Source organism: Sitophilus oryzae, unplaced genomic scaffold, assembly GCF_002938485.1.
Source record: "Sitophilus oryzae breed Bouriz unplaced genomic scaffold, Soryzae_2.0 scaffold_1576_pilon_pilon, whole genome shotgun sequence".
Classification (NCBI taxonomy): domain Eukaryota; kingdom Metazoa; phylum Arthropoda; class Insecta; order Coleoptera; family Curculionidae; genus Sitophilus; species Sitophilus oryzae.
Genome location: NW_022146254.1, coordinates 14,297,430 through 14,324,440, shown reverse-complemented (window position 1 = coordinate 14,324,440; position 27,011 = coordinate 14,297,430). Strand labels below are relative to the sequence as shown.

At 30.9% G+C, this 27,011-nt stretch overlaps 1 protein-coding gene across 1 annotated transcript in view; it reads left to right on the top strand.

Annotated features, from left to right (window-relative positions):
- The first annotated feature begins 6,791 nt into the window (after window positions 1–6,791).
- The window catches only part of LOC115879277, a 45,232-nt gene continuing 25,012 nt past the window's right edge, over window positions 6,792–27,011 (top strand). The window contains exon 1 of the mRNA XM_030895994.1: window positions 6,792–7,008. The gene's annotated coding sequence lies outside the window, so the exon portion shown is untranslated. The remainder of the gene's footprint in view (window positions 7,009–27,011) is intronic.

Here is a 27,011-nt window from a genome sequence, read left to right as displayed (position 1 = left end):
AATGTAAATTTTGTTGAAGCAATCGATACGAAAAATAACAATAAAAATTTTAAAAAATAGATCGTATCATTTCGTTTCAAAACGATGTTCTACAGCTTGTCAGATTCACGGTTGATTAGCAGGTTTCGAATCATGGCTCGCCAAAATGAACCTCGTCATCAGGCTGGGTCGAAATGAAGAAGCGATAAATCATTGGCCACGGACGGATAAGTAATGATACTGTCAAAAGTATTCGATTTCGTTTATAATGTGTTTAATTTTGTTTTGTTTCTTAACATTTAATTTAGTTTTTGCATTATGGCATTGATCAGTTCATTTTTAAGTAATGAACAAGAACACCTAAGCACATAAGTAGGAAAATATATTTTTCTACAAACGTCAGTAAAAATGTAATTTTTAACGCATGCTGTCTGTGCCTAAAATGTGACATTATGTCACTGATGGTAAAAGTCATTTACTTTTAGCACTAGTGCTAAAAGTAAGTCACGTGATTTACACTGAAAGTCACGTGATTTAAACGTGATTACACTGAAGCGATAATATTACCATAGCAACCATAAACTTCATAATTAATTTGATTTCAGAATGACATATTATGAATTATTCATTAACGTAAAAAGTAATAATACCTTCATTATACGAGCATAAACTTGTTTGTATAAAAAATAGTGTATGATATATGTATAAGGGTTCTATTCGGAGTAAAAATTACTTTTTGTGCCTCGCCTGTAATGTCAAACGAAGAAGCTCACTACAAAAAGTATCATTTTTACTCCTAATAAAACAATATACTATCTAAACTGAATATTTTGATTTGAAAAAAAAAACAAGAGAGTAAATGCCATTTCGAGAAATGTCTGGGATATTTTTTATTTCTATTCCAATTTATTTTGTCGCATCCGAAAATAAATGTCTTTGACAGTTGACAGCTCAGACATCTATTACATTCCAGGAAAATACTTCACACATTTTCAACGCAACAGCGTAATACTGTGGGCAAATTAAATTCATCTCACTTGTCCTTTTCTATAGGGGTACTTCTAAATGTTCAAATTAAATATCCAGATTAAAAAAAAATATTTTTCGAAATTTATTTTCTTCCTTACTTCTAAAAGCTTTTCACCAACTCAGGAAACGAATCACCAACAAATTTATAAAAAATTGAATCTGTCAATTAATAACTGAAAATCTGTATATGGAAAATTTGTTACAAGTGTACGACGTTTAATATACAATTATAGATTGCTGTATTTCTATTTTGCGCAAGCATTTAACATACTAAATAATATAACAAAACCTTTATTAATATCTAAATAATAAATTTTTAAAATTTAAAAGGTTTGCATAAGGTATGTATATTCTGATGTACCTATCTATAAATATAACAGTTTTGTTATTGTTTCCATACTTTCCATACTGTCAATGGGCAGTAACATACATTTTTTTTTAGTTTACGAGAAAATGGTAGTGTAATCATTAATCAATGTGACCCTCCATAAGCTACACCGTTTGGCATATCAAAAAGTAGCTTTAAAACAAGTCAAAATAATCTGGGATAGTATGGAAGCTGGATTGTAAAAGCTGGGTATTGTCATCGAATAAAAATACATATATTTTTATAGGTTAAAAGGAATAATTTAACTATTTTTCGGCATCTCTGTATTTTTTAATGGATTGAGGTACTAAAATATTAATTCCTGTAGATATTTAAACCAGTTTCTAGATGTTTTTTCTTAAAATGTCATATGATCGCAAAAATAAAATGACGTGAGAAATGGTTCTGAAATGAAGATCGCTCTCATATTATATGTAAAATTATTTTTTATTTAACTAAACGCCTTTTTTTCGATCGTACGGTACTATTCCTTAAAATCCCTTTGTTATACCAAGAGTAAGAGAAGGGAGGGGGGGGGTTAATCAATGCGACCTTAAAGAAAGGATCTATTGCCCTACCAAACTTGTTATACCAAACTTAATTATATTAATAGGATAATTTTTTTCTAAATTATCTATAAAATGTATTGTGTACAAAATTTCTCACCCTGTAGGTCTAAAAGACTGTACTTAAGATCATTATTGGTATAAAGAAACTTTTTCTATCGTAATTATGGGTATTTATTATTATAGGTTTTTTTGGCGCACTTAAAGATCACACACTATAATATAAAGAGTTCATAACACCTCTCGTAACACCTACAGTTGCAACTGTAAAAACTTCGTATATTTTGTGTCTAAATACGTTTGAGGTAAATTTAGACTGTTTTTACCTCTAAAAATATAAATGTCTATTTCGACGTTTTTTCTATTATACGAACTATTATCACGAGTTATTAGTTGAAGGTGTGTTTTGGGATATTTCCAAAAGTGCTACAGAAAACATAACCGAAAAAATGTTACATCTTGAGATCAAAAATTTAACTAAAACATAAACATCTGAAAATAAGATGGTGAATGTAACGGTTTTAACGAAATGCGAAAATATTTCATTCATACACACTGTTTACCTTTGGATATTTTTTATAATAGATTGAACCAAAAAAATGCATTTTATAATAATTTTCGCATGAAAATTGCTTAAAAATGATAATTTCTAAAACCAGAAAAAAAAATAAAAAAGCTCTGTAAACTTAATCGTTGTTTAATAACAACAGAACCATAAAATCAAAATACTACAGCTATTAAGAATTACACGGCTTAAAACACGCCGTGTAGCATAATAAATGTATTTTAGTAGCAGCGGTAGTCAATAGAAAATGATACAGCCTTTTAAAATACAAGGGGACTTATTTTTCATTTTTACAACCCTCTCGTTTAATTTTTATTTGGGCCTATCAATCAAAACCCTCTTATTTGGGTTCGAAAGATGGGAGAGAGTTTTCGGAATAACTCCTTTATTTTTACTTATTGAAAATATACTTGTATTTTTGTATTCATGTTAAAAAAATAGAAGTTGACAAGATTTCTACTAGTTTTACACATTTACTTAGGTTGGCATAATATACCATACGATGAAAAAAAAACGAAAAGAGATAGACTAGTTAAACAACAACAACGATTTTTGTTGAACTTTTGAACTGTTATTTCTAAGTTTTGGTAATTTGTATATCTTATTTAAAATGGGATGCAAATGTGTTTATTTATAAGGAAAAAAAAGATATTTATAGTATAAAAAATTAATTTATTTAACAAAATTTAATTAAAAATGTGACAAAATAGTTACCTTTCTATTGGTTCTATCGGACTTTTTTTGACTATATAAATCTTTATTTGTAAACTTTAATACATCAAATATTTTCAATCTAATAAATCATTTAATGATGTAAATAAGAGGAAATTTCTCACATGGGTGGTCAAATTTTATAGTTTTCATTATATCAAACAGCCTCTGAGAAATGTTTTCAACTCAAAATGCCTTTAATTATGTTTGACTACATCATTAAAAGGGTCTTCAAATACATCAATGTGATATTTGTCTAAAATTTGCAAAAGAATCCGAATCTCTGGATAACTCGAAATTATTTACCCATTTAAAAGCCTTTCATCATGAAAGTGGAAAAATTTGTTCATTTTATTTACAGGCTGGAAAAATTATTTATATTAAATTTTGATGAGTTTTGCACTGAAGAAAACATTCAGAGGCTGTTTGATATAATGAAAACTATAGAATTTGACCACCCATGTGAGAAATTTTCTCTTATTTACATCATTAAATTATTTATTAGATTGAAAATATTTTATGCATTAAAGTTTACAAAAATAAAGATTTATATAGTCGAAAAAGTCCGATAGAACCAATAGAAATGTAACTATTTTGTCACATCTTTAATTAAATTTTGTTAAATAAATTAATTTTTTATACTATAAATATCTTTTTTTTTTTCTAATCTCCTACGAGCTGATATAATATGACGAGCAATTTATTAAATTACTGTGAGATTATACAGAAAAGTCCACAGACTTCGAGACATAGGAAAATCAAGTCCATGTAGCGTGTGTCCAAATTTTGACAAGTCTTCAAAAATGACAGTTTTGTTTAGACTGACGTTTAATTTCACCTGACTTCTCGGTGAATGATTTCTTTTTATGGGGGTACATAAAATCTAAAATTTACGGCCATGAAGAAATTCAAAACTTGGAGCAGTCAAGGCAGAAAATATTTAATGCCTTTGACACTGTCACCCCTGATATGTTATCCAATGTGAGGAGGGGATTTTATGATTGTTTGGGTTATTGTTTAATGCAAGAGGGAGGCACTTTTGAACAATTTTTGTAATTTTTTAAATTTCATTATCCTGTTTTTTACCGTTTTCTCATTACCTACCTTGACGAACATGGGAAAACGAAGGTCCTTTTCAGGACCACAAATATTTTGATTGAGAAAATTGGTAACTTTTTTTTGGATTAAAAAACAAAAGTTGTTTATATAATACCAATTTAAAAGTGTTTTAGTAGTTTTAATACACACTATGATATAACATTTATTATTATTATAATGTACATTATTAATACTATTGATCATTCGAAATGGCATTAAGGCCCAATTGCAACAATCTATGATAGATGATATATCTCTCTTTCTCTATTGCCTCCTTTGTTTACCTTATGATTACCGTTTGATGCAATAGCTACAATAAGGGTATAGCCTTCAACAACAAATTTAATATAACCATATGATACCAGAAAGGGAAGACTGGAGTAAAAGTGTACCCATTCAAGCTGAGGCAACCTGGTATACAGACGGCTCGAAAACGTCAGAACGCGTAGGAGCTGATACTTCCACGTAAGCCTATCTAAGGATGTCACAATTTTCCAGGCATAAATAACGGCAATCCACTATTGTGTAGAAGAAATAATAAGGCAACAAAGAAAAAATCGTTCTATGGCCATCTTCACAGACAGTCAAGTAGCGCTAAAGGCACTCGGCTCCGAGGAGGTCAATTCTAGACTAGTGTGGGACTCTGAATACTTTAGACGAATGGAGCATTGTTACGTTAGCCTGGGTACCAGGACACAAGGGTCACAAGTGTAACAAAAAGGCAGATGAAAGGGCCCAGCAAGGCTCATCAATGCCATTCATAGGCCAAGAACCCTTCTGCGGCTTTGCAAAGGCGGTCACGAGAATGGCAACGGAACGATGAGTGGCCAACAAATCTCACCCAGAGACAGGCGAAAAAGTTGATTGTAGAACATTCGCCAAAATTCACGGTAGACTTGATAAGCATGCAAAGACAGAAAGACAGTCAAAGCTGTAGTGGGTGTACCAACAGGGCATTGTAAGCTGAATAGGCATCTAAAGCTGATGGGACTGACAGACGAAGCTATGTGTAGGTTCTGCCAATCTGAAGAAGAAACGTCAGAACACATTTTATGTCGGTGCGACAGCCTGGCAAATGTGCGGTTCTTGGTAATAGGCAATGATAGGATATTGTCAGGAAGCTACATGAAGGGTTCAGTCTCCAAGTTGCTAAACTTTGTGAAAAGGATAGGATTGGAGAATGTAATCTAAGGATCAGAAGAGGACCACAATAGATGTAGAAGAAGTTTTGCGACACCTAACCTCCACTTTTCTCTATTTAGCAAGAAATCATCAGGTATTTCTCTATTTTCTAGTTCTTTATCCACACCCTCCCTCCAGCTTCGTCGCGGCCTTCCTCTTTTATTTCTGCCCCGAGGTGTCCACAGTAAAATTTGTTTTGGTATTCTGCGATCGGGCATTCGTTGCACATGACCAAACCATATGAGTTGTTTTGTACTTATGTCATCCACAATTGTGTGTTCTGCTCCCATAATCTCTCTTACTCTGTCGTTGGTTATTTGTTCTCTTTTCGATTTTCCAGCAGATCTCCTCCAGTAATCCATTTCGGTCGCAATAGCATGTTCTCTGTTCTGCTTTTCAACTGCCATACTTCGCTTCCGTAAGTTATTATGCTTTTCACTACCGTATTATATATGTTCTTATTAGCTATAGAGATTCCTTGATTCCACAGTACACCATTCAACATAGATATTGCCCACCTACCTTGCATTATTCGATCTTTTATACCCTCATCGAGTTTTCCATCGTTAGTTATTTTTAATCCAAGATATTTATATTTGTCACAGTTTTTTTATTCACTAGAAAAGACTCCAAACGTAAAAGAGACCATAATCTACTCAAAGCTACAATAGTACACAAACCGAGAAGGCCCGATCTAGTTTCTAAATTGCCAATTCCTATTGTGAGGACCTAACCATGACCCTCCTTCCTCGAGTTGATGACTCGCTAACTAACCATGACCCTCCTTCCTCGAGTTGATGACTCGCTAACTCGATGTCCTTACATCATAAAAGTTCTGTCCAAGATGGTGCTGATACACCGCAAGGGTTAGTCGGTTCACTTCTACAGAGCGCCGCATGTAAAAGTAATGGAGACGAGGATACAATGGGTTGCCTCTTGGGTAAGATATTGCTTTAATTACACATCAATTGCATCTAACAACTCTAAAACTTAACACAGTCCATTATTACCATGACCATATGGTTAACATTGATTATATGGTTATAGACTTAACTAAATTCAAAAATTATTTACAAATTTTCCAAATAAAAACTGTATCTATCTATTCAATATCTATTTGACTTCTCACGCAAAGTGGCGATTAATTTCAATTTCCCAAAACCGATGAAAAAGTGTCCCGGACTTAATCAAACGTCAAGTAGGCTGTGCGGCGTTAAAAAACAAGTGCCGCCGCAACCGATACCGATGATGAATGAAAGCTCCACGCGCTTCCAGAGGCCAGCAAGCAAGAGAGTGACAAAAGTTGAAAACAGTTGAAGCTCGCTCTCGCTATAGTTAGCATCGCAGTGGTCCTCGAGGCTGATTCGATACTCTTTTTTTTTCTGTAATATTACCGATAACATTTTTCGAAAAAAAAAATTGGAAGAAAGTTTTTTCTGGAAGAGAAAAATAAAAGGATGATTTTTTTCTGAACGGGGTTTCCGTGTTTTTTTTTGGAAAAATTTAATTGGGTGAGTTTTTTAAAAATGTTTTTTTTATTTATTTTTTCTGGTTTTGTTAGTGCTTTCTATGTCTATCTTTTTTTTTCGTTTTTAAAAATGTATAGATATTTATTTTGGAAAAAATATAATTTAAAAAAAAACAAAAAATTTGTATAAATATCAATCAAAAACCTTATCATTATTACCATTTATTACCTAGCGTTTGAAAGTAAAAAAAATAAAATACGTATTTTTTTCAAAAATATTTTTCTTTTCATGTTTATATTTTTTTATTGTTCTAAATAAATATTCACTTTAAATTAAATAATTTCCTATGTTCAGCAAAATTTTCGATATTTTTTTATTTATTTTTATATTTTGGCTTTGTTAATGCTTTCTATATTTATCACATATCTTTTTTAAAAATTTAGTTTTCAATTTTTTAAAATATTATATTTAACTGAAAAACCTGTGTTTATAATTTAAAAGAGTATGATTTAAAAATACAGAAATTTGTTTAAATATCTGTTAAAACCTTACCAATATTACTTATAGTGTATGCTATTTAATTTTTCTATTTGTTTCATTTCTATGAAATTAATTTTTTTGTCAAAAATTTTTCTTAGTTTTATATTTTATTATTTTAATAGTTATATTTTGATAAAAAGAAGATATTGCCTAATAAATATTCAATTTAAATTAAATATTTGCTTATATGTCGTAAAATTTTCTTAATTTTATTATTTATTTTAAACTTTGGTTTTGTGTGTACTTCTTATGTTTGTCATATTTAAAAAAAAAATAATTTTTATTATTTAAAAATAATAAGAAATAATTTTTTTTTTAATTATTTTTTTTTTCAAAAATTTTGAAAAAAAAATGATTAAAAAACAAATTTATATAAATATCATTTAAAATCTTTTCAAATGATTTTTCAGAATTATAATTCTATTTTCCCCTTTTTGGTTTATTTAGCATCAGAAATAAGAATTAAAGATAATAACTGTGTATATAGGTACCATTAGCTTTTAGCAAATTTATATTATAGTTTTAAAAATGTTTTATATTTACTATTTTATTGCAAAAACGCAGTAAGCAATATTATTGATTTTAACTAGGACTTAGTAACCCATTATTTAACTCAATGTCTGATACAGAGGTAATAATTTACAGATTAAATTTTATAAAATATTTTTTATAATATTAATAATTTAGTACAAAATTCAGTAGCTTTCTGAGACATGCATCTTTACTAAACCTATTGAACCCTACTGAATAAGGGTTCAGAACCGGGAAATCCCAGTACCGAAAGTACCGGAAATGATGTATATGGAAATGATGGAATACCTCTTTGATGTCTCAAAAGAACCGGGACTCGAAATTATTAATTTCCGGTTCTTTCTGTACTTTCGGGACTCGGTAATAATAATTAAAAACATATTTTTTGTTACGTGCGGAAGATTTTTGATACTTTCTAGCGGTTGAAATCAAACTCTTCTAAAATAGTGATGCTATGTCTTACTGTTCTTGTTTCTAAAGTTATTTTGAAGTTCGAATATGTTATTTTATTATTTAGTATAATATTGCTGAATGTATTAGTTATATTTTTTTGTGTTATATTTTTATAGGCATTTGGATCTTTAATTGAAAATGTTAAGTTTTTTTTTCTAATTTAGTTAAGTTGGTTTCGAGGTTGGTTGATTTTGTTTGATGTAATTTTTAAGCTTCCTATGTGTTTTCTTTTTTTTTTTTTTTCGCTTGTGTTCATTATTTGTGTTCATGTTTACTTTCTGATGACTTAATAATTGGATAATACATATTTTCATTTGAAACTCAATTTTTTATCGGTTTTACTTTTGAGAACCATCCCTTGCTTGCTAATTGACGAACTCCACAATAGTTGAACGAAAATATTTTAGTACGCTTCTGGAAAATCTAATTAATGCTACCAATTAGGGTTCAGATCTTTTTGGCCATTACAGAACCGGGCCTCGGTAACAATAATTAAAAAAATATTTTTTTTGTTACGTGAGAGAGTCCTTTGATACTTTAAATATTTTGAAATAAGTAATGATGCTGTTTCTTATTGTTCTTGTTTCTTTTCTCTTTTGAAATTCCTATAATATTTATTATATTATGTTTTAATAGATATATGCATTTTTAATTCAACATCTTAGGGCTTTTGCCTCAAAAGTTAGTTTATGTCGTTTGATGTGAAATTTAAGTTACCTATACTTTTTTCTTTACTTGTGTTTATGTTTGTGTCCGTGTTATTTTTTTCATGACTAATTACTTAATAATTTGATATTATTTTTATTAAAAATCTCAATTTTTTATTCATCTTCCCTTGCTTTCTGATTGGTGGACTGCACCACCATTGAACAAAAATCAGTCAGCACCGAAAGTACCGAAAAAAAAGGGGAAATTCCGGTTCCTAAGAGACGCGGTATTAGTGTTCCGGACTGAACATTAGGGTTAACTGAATATTAGGGTTCCGGAAATCCTAATATTCAGTTAAAGCAACAAAAGTGGATAGAACTTCTGGACTTAAAACTTAAAACCATCTATTTTCAACTTATTTTCATAGAGTTTTCAATGAGAGTCAGATTAGAAAAAAGCAATAAGCCCTATTTCATAGGGGTGCGTGTTCATGAGGACCAAAAACAGTCATGCGTTTAATGCTAAAATTGCTGTAAATCGTTACTGTCTTCTTCCAGAGCGAATATCTTCAATAAAAATAAAGATATTGAAATGAACCAAAAATGAGAGAATAGATGCTTCTTGATGATAAAGTGATTTTTAAATTCCTTACTTTGTTAAACAATTCCATATTGTTACAACAATTTGTTTTTTCATCGTATAATAAACAAATGAGGACTAAAAAGTTAAATAATAAAGAGACAAACTGCTGAAAAAATTATCAAAATCGACTGACCAGAATAAAACATATTTAACTATTATAATTATAATTTAAATTTTAAGTACAAACATTTTAAGGTGTCTCTTTTTCGTTAGACGGTCAGTGTTAATATAATTCCCAAAGCATAAAATAACAATAAATACTAGAAAGTAAAAAATGTTGCAACAATTTGTCAATCGTACAACAAATTAATGTTTCCGCTAATAAGTGTAGTTGTAGAATGCATCCCAATTAATTTTAAATGTTTATTTAATAGCCAAATAAACAGCGTAACATAAAAACCGGCAGCGGAACTTGATACACCTATAATAAAAATTCATGATGTATGAAAACAGTACCAGATACATGAATTTAAAATGCATCGTACCCTATAGTTATGTGACGAACATATTCTACCATGTAACTGTTTGTACATAATTGAAATATACAACAGGATAGATGCTATATTATATGTAGATATCAAATAGCACTATCGTTTAGGCTGTTTGGATCGGCATAATTTTTTTGCTTGGACATCTTCTCGTGATGAGAGAGAAGATGTCCAAGCCAATGTTCTAGTAGATGATACACCTATGGAGAGAGTACAAACATATAAATATCTAGGCAGTTGGTTGACCGAAAACTTGGATCAATCAGCAGAAATAAAAGCTCGAATAGAAATAGCCAGAGCATCCTTTGTAAAACTCAAAAAATGTCTGCAGTGGAGACATCAACTTAAAGCTTAGATTCAGAATGCTAAGAGGTATATATTTGTAACTCTACTCTATGGTTCAGAGGCTTGGACACTTAAAAAGACCGAAATGGTGAAGCTTGGGGCATTCGAAAGATGTTATCGGCGTATGCTGAGGATTGCATGGACTGACAAGGTTACAAATGTAGAACTGCGACGCAGAATTCAGAAGGATGAAGAGGTGTTTAACACCCTTAAAAAGAGAAAACTTGAGTACTTTGGACACATAATGAGAGGACCTAAATATGCTCTGCTGCAGAACATAATAGAAGGAAAGATAAAGGGGCAGAAGGAGCCAAGGAAGAAGAAGAACATCATGGCTCAAGAATTTGAGAGAATGGTTTGGAATGAGCCAGCTTCAAACCAGTTATTCAGAGCAGCCGTTAACAAAGTTAGAATTGCCATGATGATTTCCAACTTCCATTAGGAGATGGAACCCGAAGAAGAAGAAGAATTTTTTTGCTAAAAAGTGATTTAAAAACTTTATTTTATTTATATCGAAATTTTCCACTCCAAAAGAGCGACGCATCTTCTAAAGAAAAGAAAATTTTGGGAAAGCTATATTTTTGCCGCCTTTCTGGACTTCATTTCATTGTACAGAAACATTTTGCAATATCATGCCACACATTCACATGGTGCTCCATTTTTCTGGGGCATTTTATACTAGCTCATCTCTACTTAGACTTATTTTGTTCATTATCATCTAGGTGCATATTTTCTTGATAGCTTATTTTTTTGGTTCATCACAATAGCTTTATTTTTGTTGGAAATATTCGTTTTTGAAGAAGACAAGGCCTGCTTTGGGACCACAATTTACTAGGTCTGTTGACTGGGACCAAAAGAAAAGGCATGATTTTAATGTAAAAATTACGAAAAAAGTGTCTTCTTCAAAAGCGAATACATATCTCCTTCTTCTTCTTAAAGTGCCTTCTCCATTCAGTGAAGATCGGCAACAACCATGGCAAATTCCTCTCTATTTTTCGCTCTTCTCAGCAAAGTATGTGAGTCCAGGCCTGTCCAATCTCTGATGTTCTTCAGCCAGGAGCATTGCCGTCGTCCGGGTCCGCGCTTTCCCTCAATTTTACCCTCGATGATGAGCTGAAGGAATTCATACTTGCTATGTCTCATGATATGGCCCAAATAGGCTGCTTTCCTCTTTTTTATTATGTCGAGGAGTTCTCGGTCCTTGTTCATTTGGTTTAGAACTCGTTCATTCGAGACACGGTCAGTCCATGGTATTCTCAGCATTCTGCGATATACCCACATCTCAAATGCTTCCAACTTATTCATTGCGCTTACTTTGAGTGTCCACGACTCAACCCCGTAGAGAAGTGTGGAAAGTACGTAGCACTTGACGAAGTTGTCTTTTATATGGATGTTGAGACGTTTATCGCACAGTAGGTTCCGCAATTTTAGGAAGTTTGATCTAGCCATCTCAATTCGAGCTCTGATCTCAATGTCTGGGTTTAGGTCTTCACTAATCCAACTGCCCAAATATCTAAACTTTGAGACTCTTGCTATTGGTGTCCCACCTACGACTACCTCCGTTGCCTGTCTTGCATCTCTATTTATCACCATGACTTTTGTTTTGTTTGTATTTATCCTGAGACCCATTGAGTCGCCCACCGAGGACAGTCTATCAAGAAGTCTTTGCAGGCCCTCAGTGGTGTCTGCAATAACGACGGTATCATCAGCATATCTCATGTTGTTAATCAGCCTGCCATTCACTTTTATGCCGTCTTCTGATCCCTCAAGCGCATTTCGAAATATTAGTTCGGAGTACATATTGAAGAGCATAGGGCTCAATACGCATCCTTGCCTAACTCCACGCTTGATAGGTATTGCTGTTGTTTCAGTGTCCTGTAGTTTTACTGTCGCTACTTGTTGTTCGTATAGCTTTTGGATAATTTTCAGGTCTTGGGTATCCAGGCCTCTTCTTTCAAGGATGCTCAGCAATTCCCTGTGGTTGACGCAGGGAATTGCTGAGCATTGCTACATATCTCCAAAAAAAAATAAATCTATTGAGATGAACCAAAAAATAAGCTATGGAGAAAGATGTACCCGGATGATAAAATGATTTTCAAATTCCTTGGTTTTTTAACATATTCTACAGGGTGTGTGGTGTATTAGTTTTATTAGATTCATTCCCTTTTTCAAATTCGAAAATGATTTAAATGAAAAAAATAATTGAAAAATGAATGAAATTTTGTTTGACATATATATTTACAAATATTTTTCCTTTTTCTAGAAACTAACTGCTTACTACTTGATGAAAGGTTTTTCTGAAGGGAATATATTTTCTAATTAGAAATCTTGAAAACTATGAAAAAGTGTAATTTTTATTCGTCATTTTTTATTTAAAATTTATTGCAGCTTCAAGATATATTTTTGTTGTTCCTTAACTAGTCAATTACAGTCGTTTTTATTTATATATGCAAGCTTATAAGTTACAGGATATAGTAAAATACAACTCTGCATATAGTTAATACCAGGTTGTCATTTTGAATGATGTGCTAATATTAATAGAAAAAAATTGGCGCTGGGAGGCACGTATAGCCGCCCATACTAAAATATGTTAATATCTCAAAAACTGCGACTTTGACTGATTTTGATGTTATTACAAATTTTGTTGCAAATATTATTCCTAATCTTAATTTGAAAACCGCGTTTCGCTATAACTACTGACATTTTGGAGTTACGATTTTTTAAAATTTTTAACCCCCTCCCCATACCCCCTTACCAACCCCCCACCCCACCAAAAACTAATGGCCAGATTCTCGGGTGCCACAGTATTTTTGTGCCAAATTTGGTTAAAATCGGTTCAGCGGTTTTTGAGTTATCGTGTTACAGACGGACAGACAGACGGACAGACATACAGACAGACACCATGAAAATATTTTGTATTTAGGTCATTTATGACCCAAATAACTCATTTTGAGTGAAATTAAAAAAAACTTCTTTTTGCCGATCTTAATAGCCTACCATACCTATTGGTATGGTCGGCTAAAAATAATCTTAGAAGAAATATTATTCTTTAACTGATTCTGTAGGAGAATTCTAGTTTGTCTATTACAGAAACTTTGTAAGTTTGTCTATTTGTAACTAGATACCGTGATTTGAAATTCTTAACTTCCTACTGTCGACAGGAAGAGTACTATAGATCTCATTCAGTCATCAGTCATTTATTTCAAAATGATCTTCCTGTTTATCTAGGATCCATTTATTCTGAAAAGTTAACCGTTAATTTTACTTTCAGTTGTTTATATGTTTTATTATTTAATATTATCATTTGTTTTAAAAATTTTCTAAAGAAAACCAGTGCATCTAACCTTGTGCCAGAATTTCATGAGTGAATTAATTTTTCAGGCTTCAATATAGAACTCGTTTATTGATTTGGTGTAGCTTTTAATGAATATTTTTAGAATTTATTTGATCATGGAAAGTGATATAACTATCCTAAGTTCCTAATTGTGTAAATCAGAACATAAAACCAATGGAAATCCAAGATGAAATATTACTTCTCTTTTCATAATTTTTATGGTAGGATTTCTGTTTCTCTTTAATTAGGTCAAACGAAAATATTTACTTTGCTACAGGCTACAAGAACTATTAATTTGTTAACTACAGCACCTACTTTCAAGTTTTTTTTTCAAAATTATCTGTTTGGTAAATCTAGGATCTACTTGTTCTTAAAACTTAACCGTTATTTTTTTTACTTTCATTTTTGAACAATCTATCATGTTCATTATATTACAATACATAATTATTTTCTCATCTATCATTAAAGTATTTTTTAAAAGAAGATAAACTATACTTCTTAGTATACTTATCAATCAACTTGACCCCAATGACAATTTTATAATAATTTAAATTTAGGAATATATTTTCAGCCTTTTGTTTTGTCATCTATATAACAACAACGAAAGTTATTTGCTTGTTTTTTTTTTGAAGTTGAATGTACTATACCATAAATTACATCAATACAAAAACATATAACTTTATATTTAAAAGAAACGCATTTGTAATTTGGATTCAGAAATACTGAAACTCGAATCCAAATAAAGTGTAATATTTTACAGATGGAATAAATGTTATTTGGGTTATACAAACATAAACTTAAATGAGGAAATAACAATTGAGGTAATGAGAGTATTGTCTACAGCTGTTATTTCTTTTTTGTTTATAGAAAAACAGTAAAACTTTCTGAGAAATGAAACTTAAACTTAATTAGTTTGCAAAAGAAATGGGTTTTAAATAGAATAAGAATCATAAAATATTAATAGTGATAAGTTTCTAAAAAGTAATTTTTTAAATATAAAAAAGAGAAAAGCTTATATTTACTGAACCACTATAATTATTATACCGGATGTGTCTCAAAAGTGGGTCATCCCTATAACTTTTTTTATTTTTTCAGATAAAAAACGAGATTTAGTATTATTTAGGTTATTAGTATATGACATAAATTAGGATTGATAGAAGTTTTCAATTGTTTTTGGTAACTTCCTGTTTCACCGGAAATGACTGCAACTTTCGATTTTTAAATGACACTCTAAATAAAATGACATATTATATGTCAACTTTTGAAAAAAATTGTACTCTAAATTTCAATCTAGAGTGTACCATGGTGTGTTAAAACACTAATTTTTAATAAGGAGCATTGGAAAAATAGATTTGATTGTCTAATATTTTTCGTGTTTGTCTTGGCCGGTTGATGCCGAAATCGTATTTTTATCATATCTCAATTTTTTCACGTGAAACAAGGATGGCTCATTAGCTTATTTCGAAAAAGCATGTTTTTACGAATAATTTGGTACCACACACTTGATATTTCGAGTCAAATTGTCGTTATAAACCGCATTTACAATTTCAAATAAACCATATGCGAGAATGTCAAAAGTTGACATGTGATATGTCATACTATTCAGAGTGCCATTTTCTATCGAATAACGTAAAAAAATACCGAGAGTGTCATTTAAAAATTATTACTTTTAGTTATTTCCGGTGAAACAGGAAGTGACCGAAAACGTCATTGAATACGTCAATAAATTTTAATTTATGTCACTATATAAGGACTAACATACCAAATTTCGTTTTTTTATCTGAAAAAAAATAAAACACTAAATCACCACAATACACCAAAACACTTTTACTTTTACACTGGACGCGCGTTTCGCTAACCATGTTAGCATCATCAGCAGATGATTATAAATTCTTGGAGACTTAATCATCTGCTGAAATCTAAACTTGGAGTTTATAATCATCTGCTGATGATGCTAACATGGTTAGCGAAACGCGCGTACAGTGTAGAAGTAAAAGTGTTTTGGTGTATTGTGGTGATTTAGTGTTTTATTTTGCTGTGTAACACCAAAGGTTCCAACCCTCAACTGTAATTTTTATCTGAAAAAATAAAAAAGTTATTGGGGATGAGCCACTTTTCAGACACTCCCGGTATAATAAGCTCTTCGTCAACAAACTTTCAATAAAAGTGGCAATATAGCATTTTTCTCTTTAATAGCTGGTTTGTATACCTACATTACCTTGGTTTAGTACAGACTTGCTTGTCTAGTTATGTTATATACAGGGTGAGTCTTAAATAAGTAGAAATATTTTCAGGGCTGGTAAAAAACATATTTTTTTCCTTAAATTTAGAGAACCACTGGATCTCTTCTGGGTTTTCTTTCTTGTAAATTTAATCTACTACCTATGACGCCATATTATGAAGATATTGTGTATTTTAACTAAAAATTTTAAAAAAATCAATTTTTTTCTTCAAAAAAATCAATTTTTTTCCAAAAAATCAATTCAAATTTCCAAAATTTTCATTTCGCAAAAAAAATCTCATAAACGTGTTTCTGAGGTCGAAATACACTCCCTAAAAATATTTGCACTTATTTAAGACTCATCCTGTATTGAAGGGTACCACCAAAAATTAAGAAGAAGAACATAATACATCATAGACCTATCCATAAAGCTTTGGCTCTATTCTCTGAGATATCAAGCATCATATATCATATTCGTAGTTTAATCTTGTTAATTTTTTAACATTTAAATTATATTTAGCACAAAGGCGGAACTTGTAGGCTCTAAAATTACACGCACACACTGACAATAATTGACCCAAACTGTGCGGAAATGTTAATACTTAAAACAATCGCTGTTTCACAGCTGTTAAGAGTTTCAACTTCATACGGCCAACTCTATTTACGCATACAAAATTTTCGTTTTTTTGACGCACAGTGATGTCACAGATGAAAAGTCGGCATCGTTGGGAGATTTTTTGATATTAATTGATTTACATCAATACAAATTTGATCCTGTAAGGCAGTAAGCGAGGGTTTCAAGGGTCCGAATTCTGAACACCTGCACCGATTGATGTGAAATTTTAACAGTGAATAGAGATATATGTAAGAATCAAAAGTTACATAGTAGCGATGTGTGCTTTTACCCTGGGGGGTGAGTGCCACCCTTTCTCGGGGGTAAAAAATAAATCACCCATTTTAATTGAAAAAATCAATAAGGAGATGAATTCTAAGATTTCTAAGCAAAAAATGTCCTATTACATTTTTGCAGAAAATTAATATGTTTTTTATTTATATTTAGGATTGAAAACTGTGGTTTAGATTTTTAAAAAAGCATTTAAAAGGTCTTTTCAAGCGCCTTAAAAAGGGCCCTATTCATTTTCTTCGAAAATGTATTTTTTCGCCATTATTTTTCGGTAAAAAGTTGGAATTCTTAGTTTTCGAAAAAAATCACCTTTACAGAGTGATAACTCGGCTATTATTACACCTAACGGTATAATCAACACAAACGAATCGATTCGTTATTCCACAAGCTTCATTTTTGCTTTATATGAGTTTTGCGATAAAACGCAAGGTTTTCGAGTTATTTATAGAAAATGATAGAAAAATATGCAGTTTTTAGATGAAAAATCAACATTTTCAATCCTAAATAACTCGGAAAACATTAATTTTCTCGAAAAATGTTATAGAAGATTTTTTGCTTAGAATGCATCCCTTTATTGATTTCTGTAATTAAAATGGATGATTTATTTTTCACCCCCGAGAAGGGGTGGCACTCACCCCCATGGCAAAAGCCCACATCGCTACTATGTAACTTTTGTTTCTTACATAATATATCTATTCACTGTCAAAATTTCACGTCAATTGGTGCGGGTGTCAAGAATTCGGAGATAATAAATTATTTTTATCCTCGCTTTACTGGCCTACTGGCATTTGGGTAGATATTAATTTTTGCTTTGAAATAAATTAAAATTGACATAATAAAATTTAATCTGTGTGTTAAGTGTCATATATCTGTCAAATTTGACATTTAAAGTTGTAACGTTTCTACCAACTTTCAGCCATCTAGATGATTTTATGTTTTTTTAACCAATAGCAGCCCTTTCTGCAGGCAGAAGCAAAAATAACTGACGATAGTTGGTTTGTTAGTCAAATATTTATATGAGGATCATATCATATTTAGTTAAATAAATCAAGAATGGTTTTTAAATAAATCATTAGCATCATCATCATTTTCAGCTTATTCAACCATTTCCAATTGTGGTGTAGATAACAAATAAGGTGGTGTGGAAACAAATACAGTTAACCCCGGATATATTGAACACGTACATTATATCAAACTTTAATTTTGTTTTTGTAAAATTCGATACTTTGGGTAGTCGCACGAAAAAACCCATACAAAGTTTTTTATAGAGTTTTTCCCCTTCTTTAATTTTGGTTTCTACATATTTTGCACTAAAGTTGATAGAAATCGAGTTATTAGCAAATAATGAAAAATAAACCGAATTTTAGCCAATTTTTCCAAGATGGCGGCCAAATCCGGGCTTTACGGGAAGTGCAAATTTAATACGTGCTTCTCGACACCAAACTAAACAAAATAAAACTTATTCCAGCTTGTCCGAATTTGCTCCCGCCATCGATGCACTTGCCGACTGGCCTATGACAACAACCGAGATATTTTAAACGTAATATTTTATTCAAAATACGGAACCACACAAAACTATAACACTTATCTTTCTCAAGCGAACGGTTTGTCCATCCGAGCACGCAAAATGCCCTCTGTCATCTTGACTACCCAATTCACAACAATGTTCACAACAATGAATCTCCAACAATCAACCTTATTATCCGACTGAAATTAGTTGATACCTCAGTGACCGAAAACGGCTCGCGCATTTTATTTCTTACAATACATATCCTACTTATAAAATTGTTAGTTTATACATTGTCTTTATACAGTTTCACACCAATTAAAAAAATATTAGAAATATTGTTTAAATAACTTGCCACTAGAGTGGGCCTTATTTAAAAAAAATTAAACTTAAGTATATGCAAAGATAAATTTAGGAATGATGTTACCTGGATAAATGGGTTAGTTATACATAGTTAGCATCACGCAAGCCATTTTTTTTACATCAAAATCTAACTTTATATTAAAAACAATTAGTTTATCCAAGATTAAATTAGCATTAAATAAATATTTGACTGACACAAAAAGCGGCTGTTTATTGGTTAAAAATTATGATAAATAGTTTTCACTTAATGGCTGAAAAAAACTTTTTGAAAATTCAACCAGAAAATATATTTTTAGCCATTTATGTCTTTAAGTGTCAATTTGACAAATATATATGATAGAAATCTTAAAAAAAGTAATTTGAGTTCAGGAACAGGATCTTAAGGAAATAAAAATTCAAGCAAAATGACTAACATATGTGCTCAATCCAGTAGTTCAATTTGCTGTTTATGTAACGCAAGGTTATCAGAAAATGATTATTTATGTAGACTATTTTTATTTTTTTCGAAAAGTCAAAGACCCGCTGACATTGAGCCAAAAAATCCAAAATAGCTTCACTGTGTCATATCAATTGTTACCTAGTTTTTTTTTAATTAAAATATATCTTTAACTTATACCTCCTTTAATTAAAAAAATATAACTGCAAATACATATTATATTTAATGAACCTATTTTATATCTCAGTTTTATTATCTCATATTGTATTAATAAATTATTGGCCTAAATTGATTAGAAATTTAATGTTTCATAATTTTATGGTTCATAACAATTTGATTTTATTAGATGTTGACTATATGACTGCATTTAATAATATAATACCGTATAATCGAATAAAAACGGCGTCAGCGATGGCTATGAAATAAAGATCGCTGTCATTTTATATGTAGATTTATATGGGACATGTCATCGATCGTCATTCATTTTTATTCGATGATACGGTACTTTCTAACAGATTAATAGGAAAAGAAAGTTACATAAACACGAATAAAAATAAAAAGCATTATAAAATATAAAATCTATTAGTCAAATTTTTTACTTAAAATTTATATAACAGTATACTCTCTAAGATCACTTATTTCTTTGAGTATTAAACACATACTGGCATACAGCTTTTTGAAGAAATTAAATTAATAATTTTGATTGATACGTCATCGACGAAATAATTAAAAGTAAAATATGTTGTAAAGCAATAAAACAGAAGAATGGAATTTTATTTGTCAAGACGACATTTCTAGTAATTTAGCTATTTTGTACTTTTATGGTCACTTCGCTTATAACGCTCGCTTTTAATTGCAATGTTGCACTAGTCATCTTTTATAACAATTGAAATAATCAAAATTTAACAGAGACATATAATTAAAATATTAGTATTTTTATTAGGATGATAAGATATTTTTATAAATATATATTTCAGGGAATTCTTCTTTCTAATTGGGATGAACACGCATTTATTTAATTATTATTCATTTCTCCTCCTTCTCATCATTCAACAGTATCAAGTTAATAAAATACCGTATGATCGAAAAAAATGTCATTCTATTCAGAATATTATTTTCTATCGAATAAAGTAAAAAAATACCGAGGGTGCCATTTAAAATTCAAAAGTTGTAGTCATTTCCGGTGAAACACGAAGTGACCAAATAGAATACGTCAATCAATCCTAGTTTATGTCATATACTAACATACCAAATCTGGTTTTTTTATCTGAAAAAATAAAAAAGTTATAGGGGTGAGCCAGTTTTGAGACGCACCCGGTATATTTTTACATATAAAATGAAAACTATACTCGAAACCATCTCTGACGCTCTTTTTTTGGCTATCATTTGGAATTATTATTAAAATACTTCTAAATATACTGCAGATAAATAGATTATGCCTATTTCACTGTGATTTTTACAGACCTATTGTGGTCTTCTTATCTTAAGATAACATTCTTCAGTCGTATCCTTTTCAAAAAGTTTCATAACTTGGATCGTGATCCTCCCAAATAGCTCTTTGCCAATGACTTATCATTGCCTAGTACCGTTGGTACAAAGAACCGTACAGTTGCCAGATGTTCGCACTGACAGTGACTGTGTTGCCATTTCTTCATTTGATTGATAGAATCAGCACGTGATTTCGGCTGTCAATCTTATTAGCTTTTTAAATGTCATTAAGCTTACAAATAGCTATGTCTATTATTATTTTGGCTATTTTTATTATTTAATATGAGTTTTAAAAATTCTAGTCAAATATCTATTTGATGACAAAGGAACTTTATAACAATTATTTAATAATTTCTAAAACTAAACAATTACCTATCAATCAATTATTGCATGAAGGTCAATAAATGTTTATTGCTTACAATTTTAGAGGTTAAAAAATGTGAAGAAATGATCAATCATTGAAACTTAACATGCCATCTTTTAAAGACCAGTTATTATAAGCATTTATATCGCTCTGAAAAATAAGAAAACTTTCAAAAAAAACTTTCAACAAAAAAAGGAGCGTTCCCTCTATGTTTTATTTCTGAGCTTTATTTTTTTTTCTTTTTTTATTTATTTGAGCGTAATATAATAAGTTAAGTCCTGTAAGTGTTTTTTTTTCTCATATACAAATTATGTTATCACTCACAAAATGTTGGTATAATTTATTTAAAAAGCTGTTTTACATTTCATTTTAGTTCAAAATAAGTTGTTCATACAGGGTCCGGCAATAGTGCGTCGGGCATCTGTAGCTCCTAGAATAAAAAACTTGAGAATTTTGTTTAAGTGCAAACCTAAAGTATGCATCAGGATGTATTTCAGGAAAATATTTTAACTTCTATAGGGTGGCTCAAAAAAGTGTGAGTGGACCTGGAAGATTTTTTTTAAATGGAACACCCTGTATATTATTGCATTTTTGGCTTCCTTTCAGATCACTTTACATGACCCTAAGATATGAATAAATATATTTCGATAGTTTCAGAGATATTAAAAAATAAATAAAAAAATATATATTTTTCAGCCCTTCTTAAAAAAATTATTAAAAATACAAGAACTGTTCTAAAATCAAAACTATATTAGATATTTACTTTAGATAGTCTGTTCTTACTTTGCTATAAATATGGTAATCGTAAATCATACAGGATGTTCAATATTCTACGCCAAACTTTCTAAAATATAAAATAAATTTTCTTTGTTATTTTAAATGGAACACCCTGTATATTATTTTTTTATTAGATGGAGAGTTAAAAAATGAACATTTTTTGTATTTAGAGTATTTCAAAATTTTCAACGGTTTCGCAGATACGCGCAGTATTATTTCATATGGCGCTTTCAATGGTAAAATAAGATGTGCGGATTCCCTTTATAAGTGGGGAAAAATACCTTCCCCAGAATGTGATTGCGGATCCCCTCACCAAACCATCCATCACATAACTAGAGAGTGCAACCTACGCGCTTATGGTGAAGACTGGAAGGACTTTCTGGAGGCTTCTCCATCAGCTTTGGAATGGATAGAGCATCTAGATGTTAATATATAGTGTTCGTAAATACGTTTTTTATGTTGTCTTTTTACATTATACTTGTTTTTTTTTTATATTTACATTGTAATGTTTTCATTTACATTGTAGTTTATTTTATGTCTATGTTTAAGTGTCTGGTTTTCTTGCATGTATATGAGCCCTACGATAAATAAATGGTAAAATACGAGAGAAAAATCATTGGGTGGCTTTGATAAAAATTTACTGTGGAAAATGCCATATGAAATATAAACCCGCAAATATCTGCGAAACCGTTAAAAATTTTGAAATACTCTACATACAAAAAATGTTCATTTTTTAATTCTCCGTCTATTGAAAAAATAATATACAGGGTGTTCCATTTAAAAAAACAAAGAAAAATTATTTTATATTTTAGAAAGTTTGGCGTAGAATTTTGAACATCCTGTATAATTTACGATTTTCATATTTATAACAAAGTAAGTACAGACCATCTAAAGTAAGTACGTAATATAGTTTTGATTTCAGAACAGTTCTTGTATTTTTAATAATTTTTTTAAGAATGGGCTGAAAAATATATATTTTTGATTTATTTTTTAATATCTCTGAAACTATCGAAATATATTTATTCATATCTTAGGGTTATGTAAAGTGATCTGAAAGGAAGCCAAAAATGCAATAATATACAGGGTGTTCCATTTATAAAAAAATCATCAAGGTCCACTCACACTTTTTTGAGCCACCCTATAGAAGTTAAAATATTTTCCTAAAATACATCCTGGTACATACTTTAGGTTTGCACTCAAACAAAATGCTCAAGTTTTTTAGTATGAAATGAAGATCGCTGTCATTTTATATGTAAAATTATATGGGAAATGTCATCGATCGTCCAAGCCAACGGGAAGCCTTTTTTTTCGATCATACAGTATTACAATCATATGTTTAAAAATACCCGAGTAGGTTAATAAGGAATTAGGAAATAACTTTAAAAAGAAACTTTAAATTTGTTTTTCTCAAAACTACGTTTTGTGACTTAATATAGTTTTCTTCTGGGGTACAGATAGGTATTTACTTTATAAAAAAACTTTTAATAGTAGCCTCTCGCAAATTAATCAAAGCTTGCGAAATGCCAATTTAAATACTATCTTTTTTTAATTACATTATTTAACTTGTCAGTGGCTAGAACTGTTTATTATGCACTTTTTGAGTCGCACCTCAGGTATGCCCTTCCATTCTGGGGTACGTGTTGTGCGACTCAATTTGACCACATTTTCAAGCTCCAGAAGAGAGCTGTTCGATATTCACTAGGACTAAACAGCAGAACTCATTGCCGGGACTTTTTTAAGGAATTAAGAATATTGACTCTTCCTTCCTTATTTATATTTGAATCCGTTTGCCTAATACGTAAACATGTATCAGCTTCTCAAGAAAGGCCATCTCACACTTATCCACTCAGGAACGCGGAGCAAGATCTTTATCTACCTACCCCACGCTCAGAGTTAGTTAAAAGTTCAATATTATTCAACTCGAAAAAAATGCACAATCACCTGCCATTTGAAATCAAATCCATAACATCATTTTTTTCATTTCGCAAAGCATTGAACTCTTATTTACTAGACAAGGCTTTCTACGCCGTAAATGAATTATATTTGAATTGAAAATCGAATTTGATCTTGAAAACACTGGTCTAATGGTTGCTATTGCTATATTTACTAATGATATCGAAATTAATTTATTTAGAGGTCATTGATATTTTGCTATAAACTGGCTAAATATTTTTGAATATTATTTTAAATTTTTTGTTCTTTGACATTGTAAACATTTATAAATGTTTATTTTAACAATAAGACTGACAATATTATTTATATAATGTTTTGTATTATCTTTTGTTTGTTTGTTTGTGTACCTTGTTTTTTTTTCTACTTTTGTTTGTTAGTTTACCTTTGTCTACAAATTGAAAAATTTTTTGACAATAAAGGCATTTATTTATTTATTTATTTATTTATTTAACCGTCCTGATTGAAGATGATTTAATATTAAGCGAAACGTCAGTGTTGGTTTAAAAATCATATGTGTATCAAATGAGTTTAAACTATTGTCGGAAGTGGCTTCAGTCCTACATCATGCGTTGTTAGCTTATTAGCTTTGTAACAAATTTGTTTATAATTCAAACTAATGATTGTCTCTTCGCAGGCGACGGAACATGCGTTTGACAGATGGATGTGAATATATGTAAATTATAGCGCCACATTATTGATATTATTTTATATTCATGAGAGCCAGAGCAGAATCGAAAAAATGTGTTCGTAGTTTGAAAGTTTGATGTAGTACCTTAGCTTCCAAACGCCTGGCGTTATGTACTATGTAAATCGTGTTAACGAGGACACACAAACATTAATTTAGTCACTTATTTGTTTCTCATTGAATTTATGGTACTTTTTTTTAATATAACATGCTTTCTACATGACTAATATTACCATAAAAAGGCTTTAGTACTAGTTCTTAATATGTTTTCTTTTTTAAAGTATGTTTGAAGGTGGTCCAGGTTTTTAAAGGTTCACGCTATAAATGACTTTTTATTTTATTTTTTTGTAAATTTAAAATTGTTATTGCTTCATATGTAACAGGGGACATATTATATATCGTTTAAAAATATACGTAAAGGAATTTAAAGAGTTTTTTATTCATAGCTTTGAAATCTGTAATAAACATTTTTTTGTTAAAATGGATATGGTAAACAATGTTTATCGTTCAGACCCAATATTATTACAAATTCTTGCACATTTCGATTTGGCGGTCTCTTGTGTTTCAGAAGAAATTTGACCATTGTTTTGGCCTTACAATTCCTAGAAACATTATTTTACAGTTTAATAGAGTCAGAATAGTAACACTGTCTCAACAGGGCTACCGGCAAGTTGCAATAGCTGAAATTGTAGGAGTTGACCAAAGCGATGTTTCGCGAATATTAAAAAAATTCAAGGAGACAAACGAGGTTACAGACCGGCCTGGAAGAGGAAGAAAGAGAGTTACTACTGCTGGTGCAACACCGTCAAATATCCCTAATTGCCACGACGCTATCCCCTGCTTTCTAGTACTGCTATTAAAAATGAGTTAACTCGCCTTGAAGGAGTGAATGTTTCAAGAAAAATCATAGCAAGAAGACTCCATGACAGAGGATTACATTTAAGGAGGCCTCTACGTGTTCCGAAGCTTAATTTATAGCACAAAATTGCGACTACAATGGGCTGAAGAGATGAGAGCTAATTGGAAATGGACTTAATTGAAATTTCGTCACGTTTAATGATGAAACAAGAATAGGCCTAGTGTCAGACTCGCGACTAACTTTGGTCTGGAGAGCATCTGAAAGACGAGCACGTTTGAATGCAGCTCAATTCCGTATCCCATTTCAAGGGGGCATTATGGGCAGGTATAATGCACGGAGCTCAAACTCCTCTTGTTGTTATTGATAACACAATGACAGGTGCCTCATATCTTAGAGGCGTTTTAGAGCCTATTGTGCGTCCATATCGAGGGGGCAGTGAGGGATGAATTTGTTTACATGGACGATAATGCTCCTCCCCATCGCACTTTAGCGGTTCGCGAATTTTGTGAGGAAGAGGGTATAAGAAAACTGTGGTGGCCACCGATGTCTCCAGATATGAATGTGATCGAGCATGTTTGGGACATGCTATAACGCCATATTGCCAAAAGGAATGATCCCCCGTACTTTAAATGAATTGAAAATTGCTGCGCGCGAAACATGGGAAGTCATTCCTCAACATCTTCTGGACAACTTAATTGAGAGCATGCCACGTCGTCTCACAGCTTGCATTGAGGCTCGAGGAGGCAATACAGACTATTAGTTTTGGGAAATAAATAAAATTATTTTCAGTATTTTCTGTTCAAAATGAAATTTGTTTTTGTTGATTTTCACTCATTATGAAATAAAATTATAATAACAGCCTAGTTGCACTTAGATTTTTAATTTTATATTAGTTAGCCGTGTAGTAAGCCAATATGTCCAAAAATATAAAAAGAATCATATTAGGTCCAAAATAAAATAAAAATATCGTTATATGCAATAATTTTGGCCGTGTGTGTATTTTTGGAATCAAAATATGCCAGTTGAACACAATTTACTCAGTTTAAACAGGGGTGCTTCGTTTGTCCGCATGACCAGCTTGTACTGAAAAAGCTGTGATCAGATGAATACTAAAATATGTTACATAATAACGCAAGTTGGGAAAGTCCTGAATACGCAACCATTAGTAATTATCTATATACCTAAAATTGATGGTTTCAAGAATAATAAGATGGTGTGCTAGCCTACAATTCAAGAGTTGTTCGGTAACATTTAAATGAATGATTTGAAAATAAGTGGATCGATACAGCGAGTGATCGAAAATGGAGGGCCAATAAAAAAAAGTTTGAGCACTATCTGCTTCAGTACTATTATTAATAATCTTTACTCCATTAATTCCCCATTAATTAAAATTTATTTTGCATACCATTTTTACTATTTTTATTTTATTTTTCAGACTTATACCATTATATAAATGACACCATTTTGAGTAGAATTTATAGCCTTTTACGAGCTAATTACTACTTTG